The sequence below is a fragment of the Oncorhynchus kisutch genome, linkage group LG14, assembly GCF_002021735.2.
Source record: "Oncorhynchus kisutch isolate 150728-3 linkage group LG14, Okis_V2, whole genome shotgun sequence".
Taxonomy (NCBI): domain Eukaryota; kingdom Metazoa; phylum Chordata; class Actinopteri; order Salmoniformes; family Salmonidae; genus Oncorhynchus; species Oncorhynchus kisutch.
In genome coordinates, this window is record NC_034187.2 from 6,763,986 (window position 1) to 6,772,264 (window position 8,279).

The 8,279-nt window shown below is 42.5% G+C and overlaps 1 pseudogene; it reads right to left on the reverse strand.

Moving 5' to 3' along the window:
* The window catches only part of LOC109882171 (dnaJ homolog subfamily C member 27-like), an 8,321-nt pseudogene extending 3,930 nt beyond the window's left edge, over nt 1–4,391 (reverse strand).
* Nucleotides 4,392–8,279: the final 3,888 nt, after the last annotated feature.

Here is an 8,279-nt window from a genome sequence, read left to right on the forward strand (position 1 = left end):
CAAACCAAAACAAAGGCAAAGTCTTCTCATGCTTTGTTGATTTCAAAAAAGCCTTCGACTCAATCTGGCATGAGGGTCTGCTATACAAACTGATGGAAAGCGGTGTTGGGGGTAAAACATACGACATTATAAAATCCATGTACACAAACAACAAGTGTGCGGTTAAAATTGGCAAAAAACACACACATTTCTTCACACAGGGTCGTGGGGTTAGACAGGGATGCAGCTTAAGCCCCACCCTCTTCAACATATATATCAACGAATTGGCGAGGGCACTAGAAAAGTCTGCAGCACCCGGCCTCCCCCTGCTAGAATCCGAAGTCAAATGTCTGCTGTTTGCTGATGATCTGGTGCTTCTGTCACCTACAGCAGCACCTAGATCTTATGCACAGATTCTGTCAGACCTGGGCCCTGACAGTAAATCTCAGTAAGACCAAAATAATGGTGTTCCAAAAAAGGTCCAGTCACCAGGACCACAAATACAAATTCCATCTAGACACTGTTGCCCTAGAGCACACAAAAAACTATACATACCTTGGCCTAAACATCAGCACCACAGGTAACTTCCACAAAGCTGTGAACGATCTGAGAGACAAGGCAAGAAGGGCATTCTATGCCATCAAAAGAAACATAAATTTCAACATACCAATTAGGATTTGGCTAAAAATACTTGAATCAGTCATAGAGCCCATTGCCCTTTATGGTTGTGAGGTCTGGGGTCCGCTCACCAACCAAGACTTCACAAAATGGGACAAACACCAAATTGAGACTCTGCACGCAGAATTCTGCAAAAATATCCTCCGTGTACAACGTAGAACACCAAATAATGCATGCAGAGCAGAATTAGGCCGATACCCACTTATTATCAAAATCCAGAAAAGAGCTGTTAAATTCTACAACCACCTAAAAGGAAGCGATTCACAAACCTTCCATAACAAAGCCATCACCTACAGAGAGATGAACCTGGAGAAGAGTCCCCTAAGCAAGCTGGTCCTGGGGCTCTGTTCACAAACACAAACACACACTACAGAGCCCCAGGACAGCAGCACAATTAGACCCAACCAAATCATGAGAAAACAAAAAGATAACTACTTAACACATTGGAAAGAATTAACAAAAAAACAGAGCAAACTAGAATGCTATTTGGCCCTACACAGAGAGTACACAGCGGCAGAATACCTGACCACTGTGACTGACCCAAAATTAAGGAAAGCCTTGACTATGTACAGACTCAGTGAGCATAGCCTTGCTATTGAGAAAGGCCGCCGTAGGCAGACATGGCTCTCAAGAGAAGACAGGCTATGTGCTCACTGCCCACAAAATGAGGTGGAAACTGAGCTGCACTTCCTAACCTCCTGCCCAATGTATGACCATATTAGAGAGACATATTTCCCTCAGATTACACAGATCCACAAAGAATTCGAAAACAAATCCAATTTTGAAAAACTCCCATATCTACTGGGTGAAATTCCACAGTGTGCCATCACAGCAGCAATATTTGTGACCTGTTGCCACGAGAAAAGGGCAACCAGTGAAGAACAAACACCATTGTAAATACAACCCATATTTATGCTTATTTATTTTATCTTGTGTCCTTTAGCCATTTGTACATTGTTAGAACACTGTATATATATATATATAATATGACATTTGTAATGTCTTTACTGTTTTGAAACTTCTGTATGTGTAATGTTTACTGTTAATTTTTGTTGTTTTTCACTTTATATATTCACTCTGTATGTTGTCTACCTCACTTGCTTTGGCAATGTTAACACATGTTTCCCATGCCAATAAAGCCCTTGAATTGAATTGAATTGAATTGACAGACAGAGAGACAGACAGACAGAGACTAAAAACATTTGTGACCTGTTGCCTGTTAAAAGGGTAACAGTGGGACATAAACACCATTGTAAATACAACCTATATTTATTTATTTCCCCTTTTGCCACAGACTAAACATTGTGCAACAGAATCTGTGTAATGAGGGTTAAGTGCGGATTCTGTTGCAAAATGTTAGGTCTGTGGCAAAACATTTTGCAACAGAAACCGACAGAGTTTTTCCAAACGGGATTATATCTACATTTGAGTCATTTAACAGATGCTCTTATCCAGAGCGACTTACAGCAACAATTAGGGCTTAGTGCTTTGCTCAAGGACACCTCAACACATTCTTCTTCTAGTCGGCTTGGGGGTTCGAACCAGTGACCTTTCATTTACATAGGATACCTGCCGCTCTCTTTTCTATTTGACAAATGCTGGATCCTTTCCCGTTTCATTCTGTTTGCTACCGTTTGGTTCTTAAATGGTAACCGGTTTCCATAATGAATACACACCCCTGCTGTTCCTGTGAAGCAATTCATTATTACACCAGTAAGAGGTGCCGTTGTTACACAAACACAGTAGTGAAGTAGTGAATCTCATGTTCTCAGTCAGTATTGAAACAGCAGCAAATCCACAGTAAACACACAGACAGCATGTCTGGACATGAAAGTGTAGATGTTTTTCTGGTCAGACGTGTAAAAGTATGTTCCGGGATGTTAGAAGGTGATTCACGTTTTATGTGCCACTACTTTAGGTGTCTCTTGAAAAATTGATTTGTAATCTAACCTGATAAAATAAAAAGATAAATCAAATGTATTTTTTTATTTAACTAGGCAAGTCAGTTAAGAACAAATTCTTATTCACAATGATGGCCTACCCCGGCCAAACCCTAACCCGGACGACGCTGGGGAAATTGTGCGCCACACTATGGGACTCCCAATCACGGCCGGTTGTGATACAGCCTGGAATCGAACGAGGGTCTGTAGTGACACCGAGATGCAGTTCCTTAGACCGCTGCGCCACTCGGGAGCCCATAAGGTGGTAAGGCAGTAAGGTACTCACTGACCTCATAGAAGATCAATACGGTACTCACTGACTTCATAGAAGATCAATAAGGTACTCACTGACTTCATAGAAGATCAATACGGTACTCACTGACTTCATAGAAGATCAATAAGGTACTCACTGACCTCATAGAAGATCAATAAGGTAGTAAGGGACTCACTGACCTCATAGAAGATCAATAAGGTAGTAAGGGACTCACTGACCTCATAGAAGATCAATAAGGTACTCACTGACCTCATAGAAGATCAATAAGGTACTCACTGACCTCATAGAAGAAGGGGTGTCCTGCCATGTCAAAGATGTTCACTTTGATCTCTCTGTCTCGCACCTGGACTCTGATGGAGAAAAAAAAACACCCAACAGTCACACAGACTTCAGTAGTCTCTACAGCAGTGGTTCTCAACAAGGGGAACTAGTAAGCTTACTGGTAAAATGTACACAACAGGGGTACTTCATGCAGAGCAGGGATTTCGTTAATTTTTCATTTACACAATTATTATTGCATTCCCAGTGTTGATCAAAGCTCAGAACGCTTATAGTCTTGTTCTGAGTTCTAAACACGGCTGCCTCTTAGCGAACAAGTAGAATCATAAACAGTTGCTTGTTCGTTATGTTTGCCTGCCTCCTCCTGACAGCAATGGAACTGAGTTAATGATAGAAATACACCTGAGCTTGCAAAACAGTAAGAACACCTTCCTAATATTGAGTTGCAGAACAGCCTCAATTCATCAGGTCATGGACTCTACAAGGTGTCGAAAGCGTTCCACAGGGATGTTGGCCCACGTTGACTCCAATGCTTCCCACAGTTATGTCAAGTTGTCTGGATGTCCTTTGGGTGGTGGACCGTTCCTGATACACACGGGAAACTGTTGAGCGTGAAAAACACAGCAGCGTTGCAGTTCTTGTCACAAACCGGTGCTCCCCTGGTACCTACTACCATACCCTGTTCAAAGGCACTTAAATATTTTGTCTTGTCCATTCACCCTCTGAATGACACACAGACACAATCCATGTCACAATTGTCTCAAGGCTTAAAACTCCTTCTTTAACCCGTCTCCTCCCCTTCATCTACACTGATTGAAGTGGATTTTTAAACAGGTGACATGAATAAGGGATCATATATTTCACCTGGATTCACCTGGTCAGTCTATGTCATGGAAAGAGCAGGTGTTCCTAATGTTTTCGTAAACTCAGTATATGCCTCTTACTGCAACAACATGTGTCATCATTAGGAGACAACTTACTTGGTGACCCCATAGTCAATCAGCCAGATACTTAGGCACAAACCTCTTCTCACAGTATCACTTGATGATGCAGCTCTGTAATGAGGAAAAAGTAGTAGAAGTAACAAATATAATATATATAGGAGCACATTACACGTGGAAACTATATGTCATTCTATGCATCGATTGCCGTGTAGGCATGGGTGATCAGTGGTCGTGACGGTATTGATGCATTCTGCGATAGGCTACCCTAGCTGGCTGGCATGCTTTAGACGGGGACATCATCTCCTTGTTGAATATTGACTTCAATGATTTACATGCATCTGTTCAGTGGAGGCTTTTGCTCCAATTGTGAAATGTGTAGTTGGTGGTTGAAGATATCCCTCTAGTGGTGTGGGGGCTGTGTTTTGGCAAAGTGGGTGGGGTTATATCCTTCCTGTTTGGCCCTGTCCGGGGGTGTCCTCGGATGGGTCCACAGTGTCTCCTGACCCCTCCTGTCTCAGCCTCCAGTATTTATGCTGCAGTAGTTTATGTGTCGGGGGGCTAGGGTCAGTTTGTTATATCTGGAGTACTTCTCCTGTCCTATTCGGTGTCCTGTGTGAATCTAAGTGTGCATTCTCTAATTCTCTCCTCTCTTTCTTTCTCTCTCTCGGAGGACCTGAGCCCTAGGACCATGCCCCAGGATTACCTGACATGATGACTCCTTGCTGTCCCCAGTCCACCTGGCCGTGCTGCTGCTCCAGTTTCAACTGTTCTGCCTTCTTATTATTCGAACATGCTGGTCATTTATGAACATTTGAACATCTTGGCCATGTTCTGTTATAATCTCCACCCGGCACAGCCAGAAGAGGACTGGCCACCCCACATATGCTCTCTCTAATTCTCTCTTTTTTTCTCTCTCTCGGAGGACCTGAGCCCTAGGACCATGCCCCAGGATTACCTGACATGATGACTCCTTGCTGTCCCCAGTCCACCTGGCCGTGCTGCTGCTCCAGTTTCAACTGTTCTGCCTTCTTATTATTCGAACATGCTGGTCATTTATGAACATTTGAATATCTTGGCCATGTTCTGTTATAATCTCCACCCGGCACAGCCAGAAGAGGACTAGCCACCCCACATAGCCTGGTTCCTCTCTAGGTTTCTTCCTAGGTTTTGGCCTTTCTAGGGAGTTTTTCCTAGCCACCGTGCTTCTACACCTGCATTGCTTGCTGTTTGGGGTTTTAGGCTGGGTTTCTGTACAGCACTATGAGATATCAGCTGATGTACGAAGGGCTATATAAATACATTTGATTTGATTTGATTTGTAGAATGTGGTCCAAATTCATCAACCACATCCATCTTCTTCCACTGCTGGCCACTGGGCTTCCACTCATCACCATATTTGGTGATGAGTGGAAATGCCAACAGGATGCTTCAGATGTATACATCTGGTAAAAACATCTGGCTCATTGTTCTATCTGTGACGTAACAAAGTAGCAAAGATCCTGATAATCAGGGGATTGGAACTGGTTCAAGGAGCAGAACCGAAAAAACGTGAAACGAAAGTGATCTATACTGTTCAGGAACAGAACCGTTGTTTTAAAAGCATGGGAGCTGGGTTAATAACGTTATTTCATTCCCCACATTTATCCCAATCCCACAAAAAAAACGCTGAAAAAAAGCACCTATGCAAAGCCCCTCCCTCTGTCAATCAGAACCTTCTTCCATCTGTCTGTCTGTCTGTCTGTCTGTCTGTCTGTCTGTCTGTCTGTCTGTCTGTCTGTCTGTCTGTCTGTCTGTCTGTCTGTCTGTCTGTCTGTCTGTCTGTCTGTCTGTCTGTCTGTCTGTCTGTCTGTCTGTCTGTCTGTCTGTCTGTCTGTCTGTCTGTCTGTCAGCTGAACATCTTGGCCAGTGTGTGTGTAGGCTATCTGTCTCACCATTCTTATTATACCTGTTTGGTCTCCTCTCATATGTTTCACAGCTTCTATGGCCTTGAGAAAGTATCTCCCAGAGCCACACCCTATAGATCAACACTGCGAGGTGTGGCTTAAAGTGACCACACCCCCGAGTAAGGTACAGAGGTAGGGTACTGTCTTTACTCCCATGCTAAATTGCCTACTTCACTCATAAACCGCCAACTAGGGATGCACGATATATCGGCGAACATATCGGAATCGGATTAAATTAGCTAAAAATGCCAATATCGGTATCGGCCCGATGTCTAGTTTAACACCGATGTACAAAACCGATGTCAAAGCTCATCCTAAATAACGTAGGTACATGATGTAATGACGATGCGTAACATTTTGCGCTACACAGTATTCCTAACCTAGCCCACAATGTTTGCTGTGTGGATCGAGCAGTCAACAAGTCGAGCAGTCATTTGAAAAGACTCAAAGGCGAAATCCAATAAAGCCAAGATAAATGGAAGTCATTGCCCTCGCTCTCTGTCATGGGTGATGTTGGCTTTCCCCTCCTGGTCGAGTCCTGGTACACACTACCAAGTGAGCTATTTTTCAGATGTTGCCCTACTGAAGTTACACAGTAATAGGGTCACTGCTATTAGCTTCACGACATACTAAGCTTTAGCTTGATACCTAGCTAGCATCAATACAACCAGCCTGAAAACAATGACCAGTAGAAACTGCAGTAATTTTTCATTATTCTTAACATAGATTTAGGGATCCTTGTGAGTAAGTATTAGCTAGGTTGCCACTTGTTGTTCGCCTATTGAAATTGAACTTCAGTTGATGAAAATAAATAAATACAATTAAAATGTATTTGTCACGTGCGCTGAATACAACAGTGAAATGCTTACAGGCTCTGACCAATAGAAAGGTATTTGGTGAACAATAGCCAAGTAAAGAAATAAAACAACAGTAAAAAGACAGGCTATATACAGTAGAGGCTATTAAAGTATTGAGGCTACATGTTAGTCAGGATGATTGAGGAAGTATGTACATGTAGGTATGGTTAAAGTGACTATGCATACAGTGGGGCAAAAAAGTACAAGCCAATAACGCAATAAACAAGTCAATGACACAGAAAAAATAGTCTATAGTCTATATACAGTGGGGCAAAAAAGTATTTAGTCAGCCACCAATTGTGCAAGTTCTCCCACTTAAAAAGATGAGAGGGGCCTGTAATGTTCATCATAGGTACACTTCAACTATGACAGACAAAATTTGAAAAAGAATCCTGAAAATCACATTGTAGGATTTTTAATGAATTTATTTGCAAATGATGATGGAAAAAGAGTATTAAGTATTAATAAGTAAGTACAGTCCCCCACTGTATATGATGAACAGAGAGTAGCAGTAGCGTAAAAAGAGGGGTTGGCGGGTGGTGGGACACAATGCAGATAGCCCGGTTAGCCAATGTGCGGGAGCACTGGTTGGTCGGCCCAATTGAGGTAGTATGTACATGAATGTATAGTTAAAGTGACTATGCATAGATGATAAACAGAGAGTAGCAGCAATGTAAAAATAGCTAGCCATAGCTAACGTTATAAGCAGCCAGCTAGTTTCATCTGGCGATGCTCAACCGGACCCGGGTTATGTGTTGTGAAGCTAGCCACAATAAGGATAAAGCACAATCGTGGAATTTGTGGTTTGCCTTCAAAATAAAAGTACCTCTTTGAAAGTGATACAGAATATTACAATTGGTGGAATCATGCCATATTTAGACTAGATAATGTGAAACAAGGTTGGAATGTGAAGCAATGAAATCAGTCTACTCGGTGACACCCACAGAACACAACTGGTGAAGAGTTTACGCAAATATTAGCGTTGTAGCTCTTATCGCGGGACTGTGACTGTGGGAAATCACCTCCCCAGTCAGCCTATTGTGTGTATTGACATTCATATTGAACTGTACAGTTTTACCTAAGGATTGGGGATCAATGAAATGGGGTATCAGTCTACTCAACAACCAAGATATTTTTCCCCCAACATCGTCCTCAGAGTTATCAGACTCCAAAACATCCACACAGTATTGTTTTTTCCTCGGGTATAGTGTTCAATACACATAGGTTGACAATAAATGTGGCCCAATTCAGAGTCCCGTAATACGATGCTACGATGCTAATGTTCTCTGGGTGTCACTGAGTAGACTGATACCCCATGTCATCGATCCACAGTCCATAGGTAAGGCTGTACAGTGAAATACGGATGCACCCAATGCAATTCTAAA